At 39.4% G+C, this 20,101-nt stretch overlaps 1 protein-coding gene across 1 annotated transcript in view; it reads left to right on the top strand.

The window, feature by feature from the left end:
- Window positions 1–20,101, top strand: part of LOC122810771 — a 447,989-nt gene that overhangs the window by 112,276 nt on the left and 315,612 nt on the right. The window contains exon 2 of the mRNA XM_044082332.1: window positions 18,244–18,396. The gene's annotated coding sequence lies outside the window, so the exon portion shown is untranslated. The remainder of the gene's footprint in view (window positions 1–18,243; window positions 18,397–20,101) is intronic.

Genomic DNA, 20,101 nt, shown 5'->3' with positions numbered 1-20,101 from the left:
CTCTGTTAATTATATATATACAATATTTAAGATCACACGACAGTAGGTTAAGCATAAATTCCCTTACACTGCTGCACAACGATCTCATTGAAAAGTCTCCTGGCACAAGTGTCCTAGTAAAGAAGGTTTGCTCACATGAGAGTTTGCTTTTCTTTGCAGGCAAAAATAGCATTTGCTCACACCAGCATTCACAATTCTGACATTTTACCAATTACACACACACACACACACACACACACACACACACACACACGCACACATGCACATGCACACATGCACACACGCACACACACCTATCTATATAGATAGATAAGTGTGCATGTGTGTGTATGTGTGAGTGTGCATATATGTGTGTGTGTGTGTGTGTGTGTGTGTGTGTGTGTGTGTGTGTGTGTGTGTGTGTGTGTGTGTGTGTGTGTGTGTGTGTGTGTGTGTGTGTGTGTGTGTTTGTTTAAAAGAAGTATTTTTTTTTTACTTTTATTTTCTTTAGTAGTTCTGGCCCTTTAAGAAAACTGGTATTTCTTAAATGCCACAGGTTTCCTATAAGGGATTGCAATTTTTTAACATCTTTATTGAATTATCATTTAAGACATAGGGAATCATACATTCATATAAAAGAAAACAATCAATGCTGACATGTCCAAATTTATACAATTATCAACAATCCAACACTACAATTGATCATTTGCTGCCTTACCTTTAACCTCACCTCTCCCTCCAAAACATTATTCTGCATGTTTTGTTCCCACAATTTTCATTTTCTTCTATGTAATTTGCTCCTACCATTTTCTAAAGATACGTGTTCCAGTTCTTTTATCTCTTTTACAATATTCATTACTTCAAATACAGTCGGCTTAGACTTTGGTTTACATTTTCTAGTAATTGCTTTTTCTTGCAAACACTAAACACTAAAATTAAACTTAACATGGCCTTACTATGTCTAGTCAATTCAGATTCTGTATCCTAGCTCAAAAAATAATTTCCTTGCTTACACCCATTTGCTCACTCAATATTTCTGATAGAGTAATCTGCAGAGAATTTTTAAAGTCTGCTAACTCATCACATTCCCAAAACATACATTCTCATTTACCTCTTTCTTCACCATCACACCTCCAATGTTTGCCCTCTGACTGAGGAAACATTCTTTAAAGTCTGCTTGGGAAATAAAAATACCTAAACAAACACTTCCAAGCGAAAAAAAAAAAAATGAATATTCTAGACTTTGTTGCATATTTAGGGGCCACATATGTCTTCCAATTGTTTCCTTGTAAATTGCTTATCTAATCTTTCTTCTCAATCTTTTATAGCCTCCTCTCACTGGTTCCTATAATTATCATACAATATTTTATATGTCCTCCTAATTATCCCTTTTTAAACAGCAGCTTTTGTTCTAGATTTAATTAAAACCTCTACCAGACATGTCTTTCACTTAAAATTCCCCTATCCCTTTCTCTTTGCCTATACCCTGATGTAATCCCTGAGAGGAAAGGCAATCAGTCTGTAGCCTACAATCCAAATGTCTTCTTGGCTTCTTCCCACTCCATTACCTTTCTCTCTCTAGATATTTGCTCCCAATACCTGGGTTATTTTGCCAGGTTCCTCCATAGCTCCCTGTTGCCTATTCTCTCTACTCCTAATTGTAGTCATCCTTATTAGCAGAATCTCCTTTCTCCGTTCTCATGTTGGCTTAGTACTTAGAATACTTTCTGTTACTTTATAAATTTAATATCCTGTATGGCTGCTGTTATTCTCCTTAAGGATCTGTATGCAAAATTCCTTTCTCTCCTTATTTGTTGAATTTTTGCCCTGCTTCATCATCATCCCTTTCCACTTTGAATTATAGCTTTCTACGTGTGTTATGTGTATGAGCCTTAACAGTGTAGCTCTAAAATATCCCCTCAAGTCAGGTATTAAACCACTTTATTCTATTGGAAGGATTAACTTATCCCACTTGACTCTTGCCCTCTTCCACTTCCAGATAAAATCCTTCAACTCATCAGTTACTATCCACAACATCTCCTCTGTCTGACAAAAATATTTCTGGCCTGTATATAAAAGTAAAGGGACTAAAAACATTTTTACTGCTTGTATCTTGCTATCTACATCCATAAACAAGAGCTTCCTGTTTCTCAGTTTTTGTATTACCTTTTTTTAATCTCTTCCCACATATCCTTTGCTGCCATAATAGAGTCATTTTAACCCATATTTCTAAATGCCTCATTTTATCATGGCCGCATAAATATGGTTATTGCTGAACCAATTCATGTGTGGTTACATAGTTTATAGTTATAGCCTTTGTTTTAGCGTCATTAATTTTTTATCCTGAAAAGATCTGAAACTGTCTAGAATGTTCCACAACTCTGAGATGCCCTTTTTCTGATTTTATCAGATATACAATAATATCATCTGCAAATAAAGCCAACTTTTCTTAATTACCATACTAATTATATCCTTAAATTTCTGAGTCCCTTATTTCCTTTGACAATGACTCTAAATATAATGCAAATAAGAAAGGAAAAAGATGGCACCCCTGCCTGGTTCCTCTGTTCAGACGCAACTTATCAGACAGGAATCTTCCCACTTTCATTTTTGCCTCTGAACACCTTCTATAAGGAACCACTATTTTATCTTTAGCTAATTTGAGAGATTAATTCAAGATGAAATGTATAGCAGTAAACTTTTTTATGTTTTATGAAAAGCCCCCCCCCCCCGCTAGTCCAAATTTAATGTTTTCTAGAATGAAAAGAAAAACTTACCAGAATGCCCTTGCTGACTCTACAGGATCAGTCTTTAACTCACCTAACTCTGTAGTGGCCAGCAGGTTTTCCTGAGACAACTCATATACCTCTCTGGCTTCATTTGGAGAAGTCCCTTCAGCCACCACAAACTGATGATCTGCCATGTCCTCTTTGACTATCTGAGCTGGGCATTGAAGAACCATCTTTACTGGGCCATGTAGATTTTCTAGGGAATGCTGCAGAATGTGTCTAGGAGAAGACACCACTTGATGGAGCATATAATTCTTCTCCAAGTCTGTAACTACAGATACTGGTAAAGACAAAAACAAAAAGCTAAACATTATCACAAAACATGCTATCTATAAGAAAAGATAATCTTTCTACCTTAGAAAAAATTGTTTTACAGTCAATCCTGGTACAATGCATACATTTCCTGTAAATCAGGTCAGTAATAATGTTCCTAAGGAAGATATATGCAGATGATTCAGACACAGACAGAGGCAGGGGTTCATTTTATGCAGATTGCCATGCCCAAAACTATGTTAATATAGAAACTTGGTCTTCAAATTCTCCTATGGAGAAATGTTGCTTTTCTCAGATTATTGACAAAATGAATTAAGTAATTTTAGGGGAACAAATTCTCCCCAGGAACTGAGGAGATATTATATGTTTGACTCATTCTATGCCTGTTTCTCCTCTAGTGCAAGCCTTGGCAGTGGTAGATAAGATTAATTGTAACATCTCGTATTCACATACTTCAGCTCCCAATGAGTAAGATAAGCTTTACACACAGGATGGACATGGAGAAGTTCTCAATTAGTTGCCTGTCAGGTGCCAGGATCTGTCAAATCATGCACATACTCAAGTCTCTAAACAACAAGTACCACTATTTATTTATTTTATTTTATTTTACATTTGTTGACTCATTTACTATGAGTCTGTTATAGTCCATGTTGGGGTCAGTGACTAGAGATGTACCTCACTGGACTGTATGAAGAGAGACATGACTGGACTCTCAGATTATGTGTCCCAGGCAGGTATGTTCCTTGCCCTAAGCACCAGTTAACCTTCACCCAAGATGATGCCTCAGTATAAACAAAAAATGATTGACACCAATAGTTGGCTTACCTTCTGGTGTCAAACCTGGGGATCCAGTATCTATCAGCTTGGGAAGGCATGGTCTACAAACCACTCTGCTTTGCCAAAGATGGTCATCACCTGTCACTTCTTTGCTTTTGGTTACTAGCAAAGGTACTTACTTCCCCCATAGTGCCTTTCTTAGGCAATGTCATAACAACAAAATTTCCAACGTAAAAAAAATCCACTTGAGACAAACTCAAGATTATGCTGCTTAATGCTAGGAATCGAAACAGGAAACTGCACTCTGTGGAAGCACTCTTCTCCTTGGAAGATGCTGATATCTGTGCAGTCACTGAAACATGGTTCAAGATCACAGAGAGCACCACGGCCGTGCAAGGCTACAATGCCTTCCACATGTTCAGACCTCAAAATGAGCAAGAAAGAACCAACGGCAGAGGTGTATCCATCTTCCTTAAAGACAAATACACCTTGAGACTGGTTAAACAGTACGGCTCTCTTTAGCTCCTATAAGTCTGACTAACTGTAGGTAAAACTCCCTTCTACATCATTGTTAGCTATAGGTCCCACACCCTATACAATGAGAAACGCACTGCCTACCTGGTCTTACTAGACTCACTCACTATACAGCCAAACACCTTGGTCATGGATTATTTTACCTATCCTTCCTTCAATTGGTAGATATATACAAGGACAAACATGCTCACCCTCAGATTCCTTGACTTTATCAATACAAATGCTCTAAAACAGATAGTCTGCACCCACGCAAGAGGCTCAAATCTGTTAGGCTTAGTACTCAGGAATATGGGGGGGGTATCTGCTCTACCCCCCTGTGTGTTGCTGTCCCTGGTAAGGTCTGATCATAAATCAGTCTCGTTTGAAGTAATGGTCAGACCTGACTGCCCACAGGAGGTAAAAAAATGAAAAATTTCTCCAAAGTAAAATATAGCGTACTAAGAGATGGCATAAATAGTTTCAAACCCCCTGATAACACAGTCAACAAAGACTCCTATGCTGGGGTATACACAGATAGATGACCTGTGTAAACACTGAAACAACTGTATAGACTCGGCTGTACCTGAAATTATCAAAACCAGGTCCACGCAAAAAAACAAGCCACCCTGGTGGGCCTCAAGTATAAATAGTTTATACAACAAGAGGAAGAAACTAATGTCTAAGAACAAGAGGGAAGTGACTCAGCAGAGGAAGAACACCCTCTACGGCTTGAATAAGCAGACTAGACATCATGCAAAGTCTTCTAAAGTTAATTACAAAGCTAATTTAGCATCCTTAGCTAAGAATAATAATAAGGCAGTCTTTAGTTATGTCCAAAATCTAAATGGGAAGGACTAATATTGGATGGTACCACTCATATTGAAACTGAGGAAATTGCCAACTTGCTAGCTGACAGATTGGTGCAAACTTCACCCCCCTGCCTCCACCAGTCATAACCCAAAGCATACCTGATGCCGGTTCCCATTCAGAAGCCTGAAACATCATAAGCCTGAAAATCAAAATCCTGAAACCAAAAGCCTGAAAATTCAGAATCCTGAAAACTCAAAATCCTGAAAGCCCAAAATCCTGAAAGACCAAAATCCTGAAACTCAAAATCCTAAAACACAAAATAGACTTACTGATGTCATTGTGGCTTTGCTATTGTTAGCCCTGTGGTGTTAGGTCATGCGTTGGGGTCAGGTAAGTGTGCGGTTGGTTTTATTTTAGGGTTAAGGCGGTTTAAGTGAGTTAGGGTTAGGCGCAGGTTAGGCATGTATGCAATAGTGACAAATATTGGGGTTAGGGGGTTTAAGTGAGTTAGGTTTAGACCTTAGGGTTAGGGTTAGGGTCAGGGTCAGTTGGTAGATATTAGTGTCTTTATAGTGACATATTAGCATTATTTGTGTTTTCAGGATTTTGGTCTTTCAGGATTTTGGGCTTTCAGGATTTTGAGTTTTCAGTATTCTGAATTTTCAGGCTTTTGGTTTCAGGATTTTGATTTTCAGGCTTATGATGTTTCAGGCTTCTGAATGGGAACCCTGATGCCAGTCCTCCACATAGTATCTCTGAAGAGCAGGTAATAACCATGCTCTCCTAGGCCAAAACAGACCTGAGACCAAGTAACATCCCAGGCTGAAACTAGAAACCAGATCCCAAAGACCACCAGTAAAAAACAGGTAACTTTATTGTATAAATACCAGTAGTGAGTGCTTTCATTGACTGTAACCACAACTTCATCAGAATACAAAAAAAATCAAATCAATGCAATGCTCACATTTAAATACTTCCTCTTCCAATCACATGATTAATCAAGACCAATCAAAGCCCCCAGTTACAAAGTCATTTGCGTCAAATGTGAGTTCATGAAAGTTTGTTAAAGAAACATGCACTTAAAAAAAAGGAAAAAAGCCAGACTTCACATAACCCAGAAAAAAATTTTAGACATCATGACTGTAACCTTAAAACACTAGCCACTGAAAGTCCATCATTCAAACGTGGTGATGTTTGAGAATTTAACCTGATTTGCCATTTAAATTCACACATGTCAAGTAAATCATCCTAAAGTAACCTTCTACTATTCTTTGTGACCGTATCTGAACAACAAAAAAAAAAACTTGTGAGTAGCATCCCATGCTGCTTATTAAACAGTCTAAAATGGGACCTAGCAGAATGAATCCATCAGCTGACTCTGAGAACTATAGGCCCATACTCCTAACCAGCCTTATCTGCAAGGCCATGGCAAGAATCATCATATCCATAATTACCAAGGACATAGGTGACATTCAAACTCTTGACCCTGACCAATTTGGCTTCATTAAGGGTAGATCATGTTTAGTAATCCTGGTGGACTTCTTTGAGAATGTCATCAAAGCCCTGGATGAAGGCAAATCACTGCATACTGTCTATCTTGACTTAACCAAAGCTTTCAATTCTCCACTCAGGTGTCATTGAGAAACTCACCCAGCAAAGATTAACCCATACATCACTAGATGGGTAACCAAGTGGCTCACCAACAGAATGCATACAGTCAAAACTGGGGATTCCACCTCTACCAGTAAACCAGTCACCAGTGACGTACCACAAGGATCTGTGCTGGGCCCTCTACTGTTTGGAATCTATTTCTCGGCAGTCCAAGTGAAAGTAGATGGCCTTTCAGTTACCGAGTTTGTTGATGATTACAAACTGGGTGCATTCATTGAGTCTCCCAATGATGTTAACATACTACAAAAAGGGCTTTCACAGACAAATGATTGGTGCCAAAGCCACGTACTTAAGCTAAATGGAAAAAAAAATCATTATTATCCCCTTTGGGAAGGGGAAGTCCCTGGAAATTACAATATCGATAGTACTCTCTAAGCTCAAACCTGGTCATGTGAGATTTAGGAACACAAGTTGATAGCAACCTAAACTTCAATCGGGTCTATATTATAAGATCGACCGTTGAAAACATCGAACAACATATGGTCGATGTCTTCAAATGTCAGCCTTATAAAAAGACAAAAAAAAAAAAAGAAAAAAGTACCCTAATGGGTTTAAGCGGGGGGGGGCAAGCCCCCCTGCACCCCACACCCCCTACTACTTAAATATACCAACTCCGAGACTGCACTACATTGCAGTAAACGGAAACCTCCCCTTACAGAGATTTCCATTTACACGCTCGATTTTCTGAGCATTCGATATTCTCGTGTTGACAATGTCAGATTTGACATTGTCAGCTTTCAAAAATATGATATAGACCCCTTCAATCACCATGCATTCACAGTGGTAAGGAAATCCTTCTACATTGCGCATCTCATAACTAAGGGCTTAGCATCCAGAACTAAAGATGTTATAACTCCTCTGTACTCCACTCTCATCGGAACACTAATAGGCTATAATTCTGTATGCACCTCACCAATCACCTGCAGCAGCTGGAGAGACCACAGAGGTTTCTCTCCAAGAAAGTTCAGGGTCTTCACAGCATGACTTATGTTGATGACTGAAAGCCCTGTCACAGTACTCTGTATCTTATAGGCTATGGAGAGGTGACTTGTGCCTGGCCTACAGAGCAGTGTCTGACCCTGCCCTAATGGAAATGATGCACATCCACAAGTCAAATGGGACAAGAGTCACTCAATCCAGGGATCTTAACCTAGCATGTGACATTAAAAGGACATTTTGGAGAGACAGATGTCTCTCAGAGACTGCCGGTCCTCTGGAACAAACTCCCAATTCACATAAAGTAGAGCTGCTCAATTACCCTATTTAAGCTCAACTTAGACAACTGGATGGGACACTATAAGTTTACAACCAAAAACAAGTAAAAAGGCACTCAGGAAGGATGACTAGTACTTCAAACACTCCAGACACAGTTTATTGATCCACAACACGAATCTTCCAAGCACAGATAAAAAGTACATAATTCTGTAAGTTTACCCTGTCACCTTCATCCCTCATGGACAGGGTCAGTCAGTGTTGCTCATAGACTCACACTACAAAGACAGACCATCTATCATGATCAGTAATGAAACATGGGTATAATATGGCTAGGCTTGTAAAAGCCAAATGGCCATTAGTCTAGTTACCTCCTATGAACCTATGAACAAGGTTTTTCAAACTAATATTCAACACTTGTCTTCCAACCCTAGGTCTGACCTTGCAGCTACCTGAACACCTAAGTCAGCAAATAACAGCTTTCAGGAATTATCTAACCCTCTCCCCAGACACAGAGGGAAACATTCTGGATGGATTTGCTGAGAGAAAATTTTCTTCTTCTGCTATCCTTGACATAAAGAATCGTTAACTATCTGACTCATAAGTGGAGGTTTCTGCTTTTTATTGTACAAGCAGTTTGAGAAATCTACCACACTTCCCCCTGAAAGTAGGGCCTGTCTCCATGTCCTTATTTCCAACATGTCTCATTTACCTAAACATGCTTTAAATAATATGTATGATTGTGCAGATACTTTGTCTTGGGCTTCTGCTTCAGTTTAAAGGAGGTATGACTGGGTATATTACCAAAGCTTTCTTGATAATATAGTCTGAAATTCTGAATTCAGCTTTGGGTGAATATATTTTATTGATCCCATCTTCTACTCAGGTCCTCAGAGAGGAAAATAAGTCAGGGAGCTTCTAACTTATTTAATGGCCCCACTTACAAATCTCCCTTGCAGCTAGACTTAATGAAAATAATTTCTCATATAACCTTAGACAATACTCGCAAGCTATACCTACCCTTTGAACTAAACTCTACAGTACTACACATTCATTGTTGTCTCAGGCACCTACACTTTGACAAGTTCTCCTCATATACCTAATGAAAATATACAACTTACTCCAAATTCAGAATTCAACTCCTGCTTCAACAAATATATCACTAACACCATTCTTGTTTGTGAAATGTTTTGTGTTTCACCTAAGCTGAGCCTGAAATTGGTCAATATTAATAGCTGCACTACCCCAGTAAACAAAGATTTTATATATATATATATATATATATATATATATATATATATATATATATATATACATGGGTGTACTTTTTTTGATCAAAATACCATTATTTCAAACAAAAAAAGTACGACCTTACTTTCGCAAAAGTACACTTCAACGAAAGTGCACTTTCGCGAATTCTGGTTCAGCGAACCGGCAATCTAAATGAAACAGAGCAGTACAGTAGGGATAAGGGAATATACCTGTTTCCCCACTGTAGTGCAATCTTGTAGTTAATATATTTAGTGAAGTGGGGGAGCAGGGGGGCTTTCCCCCCCTCAAAACAGAGTTTAAATTATTTTTTATTTTAATAGCTGGTTCGCTTAACCGGAATTTTGCGAAAGTGTACTTTTGTTGAAGTGCACTTTCGTGAAAGTAAGGTCGTACTTTTTTGGTTCAAAATAATGGTATTTTGATCAAAAAAAGTAGACCTCTCTCTCTCTCTATATATATATATATATATATATATATATATGTATGTGTGTGTGTGTGTGTGTGTGTGTGTGTATATGAATAAGTCTTCCAGATCCTCTTTAATGTCTAAGAAGCAGAATAAACAAGTTCTACCTCTCAAGTCGAGTAAGGAGTCAGTAAGAGAGGGCAGGAAGGGCTAAATCAAACCAAGATTTTTTTCCTTGTAATGGACAATCTACCTTTCAGAATGACTATATGAGCATTCTTCTGCCTTTCTCGCCTACCCCCAGTCTGTCAAAAAATTGGCCACAACTGGCTCTGTACTTGCCCCTTTGGCAACAGATTGTGCAGACTCATGGATGTTAAAAGTTCAATAAGCATACAATTGGTCCTGGATACAAAACATCCTTCCAGAGGAGTTCCACCATACCTTCTATACCAAACACATTTTTTTCCTAAGGTTCTTAAGTATTTCCTCACCCTAGGGGACATAGAATCAGGCTTGTATTTACCAGGCTGTGGATTGTGTTTCATTACTGGGACTAGGCAGAAATTCCTTAAGACTCCAAGAGCCGAATAAGTTATTTCTTACACTTATTTAATTGTATTGCACTTCTGTAGCGCTTATAATTGTGCTATACAGTTTATCTACTACATTTTGCACTGTTATAAAGCTTTTTTTTACTGTTTCACTGCATTTATGTACTGTTCTATACTGTTGTAACTGTATTTTTTATTGCTAGATATGATTTCATTATTTAATTGCATGTTTACTTAATTACTTAACTGTAAACTGCTTTTTCATACTGAGAGTTGTATTTTCTGTTTGTGCGTGCTTTATCTGTGCTTTTCTGTGCATTTTTTTTGAGGTTTCTGTGTTCTTGTCAAGTATCATATAACTGATTTGTTTGCAGTTAAAAGCATTCTCTAGAGTCTCCTTGCTCCTTTATCTGTTTAAAACTTTCATTTAGTGGCTACAGGTAGTAGCTGTAATAGTGTGCATTACTATAGTTGCATTTTTATTGAATTACTAAACTGCTTTTTCATACTGAGACTTGTATTTTCTGCTTGTGACTGCTATTTGTGTGCACTTATCATGAAGTTTCTGTGTTCTACTCAGGTGGCATAATCTTGATAGAGTCCTGCTGTTGTCCAGGCCTGGTAGTTTTGTTTCTTGAGTTTCCTGTGTTTCTGGCAGCCATTTTCTGCTGATGGTGTGTTGTCTTCAATATTATTGAGAGTAACAGGGTTTCCTTACCTTCTGTAGCAATAATGATTGAGTAACAGTAGGTTCTAGTAGGACTGAGTGGTAATTCAAGCTTCTTGTTTCTTGCATTCTTTCTGGTATATAAACCCTGTATCTGCAAATGGCTGTGCTTGTTTTTACCATGCTGTGGATTGTGATTCATTACTGGGACTAAGCAGAAATTCCTTAAGATTCCAAGAGCAGAATAAGTTATTTCTTACACTTATCTCATTGAATTGCACTTCTGTAATGCTTATAATTGTGTTATACAGTTAATCTACTACATTTTGCACTGTTATAAAGCTTTTTGCACTGTTTCACTGAATTTATGTACTGTTTTGTACGGTTTTAACTGCATTTTTCATTGCTAAATACTGTTTCATTACTCTAATTGCACGTTTACTGACTTACTTAACTGTAAACTGCTTTTTCATACTGAGAGTTGTATTTTCTGTTTGTGAGTGCTCTATCTGTGCTTTTCTGTGCATTTTCTGAGGCTTCTGTGTTCTAGTTAACTGATTTGTTTGCAGTTAAAAGCATTCTCTAGAGTCTTCTTGCACCTTTATCTGTTTAAAACTTTCCTTTATTGGCTACAGCTAGTACCTGTAATAGTTTCCCACCTCCACTCCCTATTGTTGTCTTATTCTTATACTTGGTGGCTTTGCAGTTGCCCACCCATACTGTATATCTGATCTGGGATACTCCTCTAGTGACATTAGTTCATTCTACCTAATAGAGACAGAACATTTGAGAAGGCCCACTAATGTGCTTAACCTTGAATTATCTCCTGTTCCAGCTTTCTCCTTTTCCACTATACTGAAAAGAAAATTTCTAAGCTTGTTTCCCCCTTTTCCTGCAACTAGTCTAGTCCTGATACATAATTGCTGTATCCAGGACTGTTTGTAAGCTCCTGAGCCCCCCCAAGCCTGTCTGTGTTGGAGGAAAGCCTACTAGCTTATCAGTAGGAGTGGTAAGCTCTAGGTAACCTATCTATCACATAAGGAGTGGTTTCTGGCCCAGAAGTTGTAGTTATTGGCCATTTGAGCAGTTTTTCCATCTCTCTCAACTTCCTGATTTAAAGGTCCACATTTGCACTTGTTTCCCCCCTTTGCTGTAACTTGTCTAGTCCAGATACATATTTGCTGTATCCAGGACTGTTTGTAAGCTACTGAGCCCCCCAAGCCTTTCTGTGCTGAAGGGAAGTCTTCTAGCTTATCAGTGGGAGTGGTAAGCACTAGGGAGCCTATCTACCACAAGAGGAGGGGTTTCTGGCCCAGAAATTGTAGTTTATTGGCTGTTTGGACAGTTTTTCCATCTCTCTCAACTTTCCAGTTTAAAAGCCCGGGTTTGGCTCGGTTCCCACCTTTTCTGTAACTAGTCTAGTCCAGATACAGACTTGCTATATCCAGGACTGTTTGTAAGCTTCTGAGTGGTGCCAGAGTCTGATCTACAATTTTTCCCTTAGATCTACTAGTTCTGTCCTCTCCTGCACTTATACTAGCTTATTAGACTAGCACTTTAAGACTTCTTGTAGCAATTATTATAGCAGACAAAAGTGCTACCAGCACTAAACATTCCACAAGGAAACAGATCCAGTACTTATTATCAATGCCCACCCCTCCAGGCATGTCTAAAGGTAAGTTCCCTGTGCTTTCTCCTATTATCCTGGTGAACTTGGGCATCCAGAGGCAATGTAGCAACTGCCTCATGTACACTGACAACCATCTCCTCTTACCTTCCAACAGTCAGACTTGTGAGAGATGTACTTGTATATCCAAATTTGAAGCCATACACTCTGCAGCCAAGACCAGAATAGCTGGTCAAGAGGAGAAGGTCAAGACTTACACCACACCACATGGAACACATAGACCTCCAGAACACACACCAGCACTGTCTTCACATAAAAACACAAATCACACACCCACCTTCACGGAGGCTCTCAATAAAAATTTACCCAAGCAGCAGAGACCTCCAAGGCAGAAATGCACTGAACACAACACTAATCATGAAACACATAACTCTCCTAAACAGTGTGCCACTCAACCAACGTCCCTAAGGCAAAACAGCATGCCCAACACACTAGTAATAAGTGACTCAATAGTGAGGCACACTGATGTCCCACTCAGTGGGTTGAATAAATAGAAAGTAACAGTCAGCTGCCTGTCAGGTGCCAGGATCCACCACATAACACACGCACTCAGGTCCCTCAACAACAGGTACAAATATGACTCTATCATTGTACATGTGGGTGTGAATGACCTAAGATCTACCTCCCTGGACTATATGAAAAGAGACATGGAGGAATTCTCCGATTATGTAGCCCAGGCAGGTATGACCCTAGCCCTGAGCAGCATCCTACTATCACCTAGAATGATATCACAGTACAAGTAGAAAATGATTGATTTCAACAATTGGCTAAGTTTCTGGTGTCATTCTAAGGGGATCCAGTATCTGTCTGCCTGGGATGACATGACTGACAGACCTTGATGCTTTGCCTGAGATGGCCTGCATCTGTCACCCCTGGGCATCCGGATACTGGCCAAGGCTCTTGCCACCCCTATAGTGCCTTTTTAGGTGGTGTTCCAAAGACCAAATTATCACCGTAACAGCTACAAACAAATGCAATCTGAGGATCAGGCTGCTCAATGCTAGAAGTCTAAATCTCAAAATGCACTCACGCGAAGCACTCCTTAAAATGGAGAGCATTGACATTTGTGCTGTAACAGAGACTTGGTTTAAGGGAGCAGGAAGCACCCCTGCACTACCAGGCTATAACTCATTCCACACCTTTCGGCCCCAGAACTTGGACCGCAGCTCCAAAGGCAGTGGTGTTTCCATATTCATAAAGGATGCACACACCTCCAGACTGGTAGCCCAACATAACACATCAGAGATACTTCAGGTACAGCTAACATTGGGTAAGACAGTGATTCAGGTCGTAGCCTGCTATAAGTCCCCAACCATGTCCCAAGACTTGCACTCCACATTCCTAAGCACCCTGGAGAATATTAGGGTCCAACCTATCACTCTCTTACTAGGTGACTTCTACTACCCCTCCCTTAACTGGGTAAACTACTCATGTACCAATACACTTGCCCAACGTTTCCTGCAGTTCATTAATTCCAATGCCCTGGGCCAGAGCATTCTTACCCCCACTAGAGGTAGCAACATCCTTGACCTGGTCATTACTAACATGGGTGACCGTTGCTCTACACCAATAGTCAGCTCCTCCCTAGTTAGATCTGACCACAGACTAATCACTTTGAAAATCCACATCCTTTCCACCCATCCACCCCCCCGCAAAGGTAACCACCATGAAAAACTACTCCAGTGATAACTTGGCACCCATGTAAATGCAAAATAGTTGTTTGACCACAGAATCATGCACCAATGCACTGTACAAACACGTACACAAATGCATGGATCTCGCCATACTCAATAGAACTAAGACACTCTCTTCCAAAAAAGGAAGCCAACATGGTGGTCTCCTGCTATAATCAAACTCTACAACAGAAGTGTTGTGACAGAAGTGACAAACTTCATGATACCCATGCAGACGGGATCTCAAAGTTCTACTGCAGAATCCTACACTAAGGCACTGTGCGAGCACATACACTCGTGCATGAATCATGCCATCAGAAATAGAACCAAGATGCTCTCCTCCAAGAAAAGGAAGCCAATCTGGTGGTCCCCTGCTATAAACAAACTATACAACAGAAGGAAGAAACTGTTGCAGAAAAGAGGAAAATCCCAGGATGCAAAAAACTCCCTCACCAGCCTCAGTAAGAAGCTGAGATCCCTCAAAAAATCCTCAAAAGCTAGTTACAAAAATAAAATTGCCAAAGATTCCAAAGACAACCACAAGGCATTCTATAGTTATGTCAAGAATCTAAATGGCAATGCTCAGATCTGCTCTGAGCTTCAACAGAATAGCATTAAATATACTGATCTCAAGGATATTGCCAATATCTTGGCAGATCGATTTAGTGCCAGCTTCACCCCCCTCTCACCCCCTAAAGGGTCCATCTCAATACCAAAAGATTGCCAAATTTCGGTAATCATGGCCACACAGGTAGAAACCGCACTCTCCAAAGCTAAGAATACAACATCCATAGGACCAGATGACATCCTAGGCTGTGTACTACATGAACTACAAAATGAACTGGCACCTCACCTAAGTGTCATGTTTAATCATAGCCTCACCTCAGGCTTCGTGCCCACTGAGTGGCGCACAGCTACATTTATCCCACTCCACAAGGGGGGAATCCACCTTGGATCCGGGGAACTACTGCCCCATCAGTCTGACGAGCCTGATCTGCAAGAGCATGGAACACATTATCATGGAACTTATAAACAAAGACATTGGCAGCCTTCAAACACTGGACCCCACGCAGTTTGGGTTTGTGAAAGGCCGATCTTGTCTCCTGAACCTGACTGACTTCTTCGAATCAGTCTCCGGAGCTGTGGACGAGGGTAAGGCAGTCCATATAGCCTATCTGGACCTCACCAAGGCCTTCGACACCACCCCCCACTCTAGAATCATAGATAAACTTACTAAGCTGGGCATAAATCCCTACATTACTCGATGGGTTGCCAACTGGCTTACTGACAGAACCCAGACTGTAAAAGTAGCCAACTCCAAATCCAGCTCCAGACAAGTGACAAGTGGAGTACCTCAGGGTTCAGTCCTGGAACCACTCTTGTTTGGCATCTACTTCTCTGAAGTACAGGCCAACACTAAGGGACTGGCTAACAAAGTCTGCAGATGACTGCAAACTGGGACCCATTATTGAATCCCCAAATGATGTGGATATCCCCTTTGAGAAAAAAACATGTATCCATGAATTACCACATAGGTAGCAGTACACTAAACATCAAAAGTGTGATGAAAGACTTAGGGACACAGATGGACAGTGGTCTCACATTCGATAACTACATCGCCATAACAGTCAGGAAATCCTTCTATGTGGCACACCTCATCACTAAGGGCTTTTCATCCAGAAAAAAGGAGGTCATTGTCCCACTATACTCATCCCTCATTAGATCCATTATAGAGTATAATGCCCTGTTTGGTATGTACCTCACAAGACATCTGCAAAAGCTGGAAAGGCCACAGAAATACCCCACTAAAACAATCACAGGCCTAAAGCAGATACCATATGCTGACCATCTAAAAAAAACTCCAGCTATACTCTGTGGCATATCATCTACTCAGAGGTGATCTCTGCTTAACATACAAGGCCATGTCAAACCCTGAGCTGTTGGACATGCTCCACTTAAAGAAATCCCAATCCCTCAGAGCCACATGCTCCAGGGATCAAAACCTTGTCATCACAATGAACAAAACATGCTGGATGGATAGGTTTTTGACCCAGAGACTCCCCATACTCTGGAATAGACTGCCCATACATGTCAAGCAGAGCACCTCCTTGGCCCTCTTCAAAAGGAACCTTGATGATTGTATGGGAGATAGGAAATTCACCCTGGGGATCATGTCAGTTGCCCTGCTGGACAGTGGTCCAGAAAAGTAAATATTGTGGGAAAAATTTCCAGGGAACTGTTATGGCTAGAATTGCATAGGCTTTAGGGCCAATAGCCTAGTACCAACCTATGAACTTTCTCATTTCAGTACCATACCAGAAGACTGCCTGTGATATGAATATCAGTCAAAGAATTCTCATGGTGTTCCTCCAGGAAAAGTTGTAATGCAAGAAGAACTGACACTAAAGGAAGATTGGATGTCAGACATAAGTACCTCTTTTACATTTTCTAAGATGGCTGCAGAAACTCAGACAGATGGGAAAACTGTGTAAGAGCTGATCATATAGACTGTACAAGAACTGATCATAATTATAAAGACTGAAACTCTATCATGCTTCTCATTGGATGTAAGCAAGACACAGCTCAAATCTATTTTAAAATGTGTACAAACACACACACACACACACACACACACACACACACACACACACACACACACACACACACACACACACACACACATTGAAGAGAGGAAGGATACTCACTGCTTGGCCTTTTGCTGAAGTCATCCCCACAAGGTCACCTTCCTAGGATTTTGTGACAACAATATCAGGGTAATAATGAAGCACAATGGACAGTGTCAGTGTTTTCAAGTAGCTGTCAGAATGTTACACAAGAAGCGTACTTTGACAACAGCATGACCCTTTCTGAGGATAGGAACTGTTGAATATTGCCTTCTCCTTTTAATTAGAGGGTTATTCTTTTTCTGAAATTCATTAAAGTTCACCTTTTACAGAGTAAAATGAAAATGCTTTCAAGATGAAACAATGTTTTTTGGACTGTAGTCCCAAAAATTAGTAATGTTGTTTCAGCATAGGTAGATAGTAAAACCTCATTATTATTGGAGAAGTGAAACAATGTGCCTATTGTAAATCCAGCAATTCTTGTGTAAGCGATTTGAAAATGTGTAGCTGCAATGAAATACTGGCTACCAAATCATAGCTCTCAACTTCATTCCTCAAGAAACACAGACAAAGATGAAAATATTGAGTGGACAAAGGCCCAAATCAGAGATAGTTTTTAAATATAATTCTTAATTCACATAAAGCTTTAGTAGATTTGATTTCACAAAAACATGAATTTCTGAACAATAAGAAATATGGAATTGTAATGTTTGGTGTTATTAACTGACTGCAATCATCAGCGGTTTATCATATATGAACATTTTTATGATGGACATGACAAAACATTTGACACAAAATCAAAAGCAGTTGAAAGGTATGTAATGAACTGAAAGCCAAAGCTTTCAGCAACAATTAAGAACAATGGCAATTACTTTTATTATTTTTGGCCGTAATAAGAGTTTGTGGAGAAAAATGGAGAACACTGGACCTCATGTATCTGTCACTCACCGTTCTGGATTTGTACTTGTGAGCAGTCCGGTCTTCTATAGTATCACTACCATCAGCAGGGAACTGAACAGTGAGCATCTTTTCCCCTTTAACCTTTCACCCTGCTACCCTCATGGAGTTCTAAATTACAACAGTAAAACTAATTAAATATGACAAATGATAGTACAATGGAAATTAAATTACATGTTTATTTTTGTGTTTTCAAGTGTTTGCAGTGTGATAACTTTTGCAGCAAACAATGCTACTACTTATCACATACCAGTGATGCATTTTGGTTTCCAGTGAATTAAAATTTCATAACTGTGCACATTTGAGTTTTGCTGGCAATGAATACATCTTTATAGTTTTGTTGTGTGTTAAACATTATGTTTTATTCCTTGAACTGCAGATCTAGATGAATGTGAAGCAAATAAGGGAATATGTGGTGATTATGCTGTCTGTAACAATACAATTGGAAGTTACTCCTGTACGTGTCAAGAAGGTTTCAGGCTTGTTTCTAAGAAAAGCTTTTCCAGCAGTGCAAGTTCTTCTGGTTGCAATGGTAAGTTATTAATATAGAAGTGACACCAAATTCCTAACTTGATATTAACTTCTAAGTCTGTAATGCCATACTAAATTTGTATGTATTATTTTATTTTCCAAATACTTATAACTTAGGGATTATACAGTATACATGAACAAGATCAGCCCAAGACTGCAAGAGACACTTTTGAATCCTACAATATAATTTCATTTGTTTATATGCTAACCATGGAGGTTGTTGTGTCTTTTGGCTTTTCCCGGTTAGGGGTCGCCACAGCGGAACTCCGGTCTGCTAATGATTGGCAGTAGATTTTTACGTGCCGAGTTGCCAGCCCTGACGCACAACCTTCAACTAAGGTACGCCCATTCACGCATGTCTCCGCACAGAAGACACTCTAGCTGAGAATCAAACAGGACAATGTCTTATAGTGAGGCGACAACGCTACCGCAGCACCACCACCGCAGTTGCTAACCATGGAGGTGAACTGGTTTAATGACCACTTCCATGTACAACTGCAGCCATTTGGCAAAAGTCTATCAAATTAATCATATAATTCATCACAGTCAATACAGATCACATATAGCCCAACTGATAAACAGGTTCATTGTTAAGGAGGGCATCAAGATAATGAACAAATAAATTAGCTGATATTTAAAGCTAATGATTGATAAATGTATGCAAAGTTTTTACATTTACGGTAGACAGAGTACTTTTCAGCTATTTGTAAAATATCTTGGAAAATATTTGCAGAATTAATAAGACAATGCTCAAGTAAAATGTTACAGTACAATTAGTTTTATATTGGTAAGAGAAATTTTCTAATATAATAAATAACCTCAATCAGATATTATTACTATCAATTTAAATGACATATGAGTAAAAGTACACTGAGTATTAATGCTGAAGTATAAGCAGGTAAGTCAGTTTCCAGCCACAATACTCAGTGATACTAACTCTGAGATTCAGAAATAATACAATTTGAAAGACTATTTTTGGAAGGTTTCTGCATTTTTTTAAGCTTTTCCAATTTATGAACAGCTACACCACTGAGGTTTACCCCTAGTGAAAACGTCAGCATGGAGCGCGGTGTCATAGACAAAACCACATGCTAATGCAGTCCTCTATGGGCGTGGCTAGTGATAGTTAGCCATATGCCCTCTCCAACAAATGTCCACAGCTCCTGATTCACTCAGCCAGGTAAAATATTGCTCAAGGACAAAAATGTCACTGCTGTCAAAACATGTTAGTCACACACATTCACTTCTTTGTGTTTGTGTGTGTGTGTGTGTGTGTGTGTGTGTGTGTGTGTGTGTGTGTGTGTGTGTGTGTGTGTAAACATGCAGGGATAGGCCTTGGTTAATATTATGCATGAACTACTAACTACTAGGGAGACCATTACAGTGGACAAGTTTGACAACATTTGTGTTATATTCAGAAACATAGTAATGAAATAATAAGGCCTTTCTTGTTGTGGCCAGATCTGCCTATGAATCAAGTTTTCTTAACATTGAGCTATTTGACCAACTAATATCGCACAAGCAATGAAGATGTTACTAAATGTTTGCTGTAAATGGTTTCTGCAGCTAAAGACTACATAAAATACCAGTGCCCAAACCCTTATTAAAATTATATGCAGGGACACCTGAAGAAAATTTGTAGGTGTTTTAGTGTAAAGCATTAATAAGTTATCATATTAGGGTATGAGGTTCCATAGAATTACAGT

The sequence above is a fragment of the Protopterus annectens genome, chromosome 9.part0 (genome assembly GCF_019279795.1).
Source record: "Protopterus annectens isolate FY-2018-M chromosome 9.part0, PAN1.0, whole genome shotgun sequence".
NCBI classification, from domain to species: domain Eukaryota; kingdom Metazoa; phylum Chordata; order Ceratodontiformes; family Protopteridae; genus Protopterus; species Protopterus annectens.
Note: the sequence above shows the minus strand (reverse complement) of the source record. Positions and strands in the feature narration are given on the sequence as shown.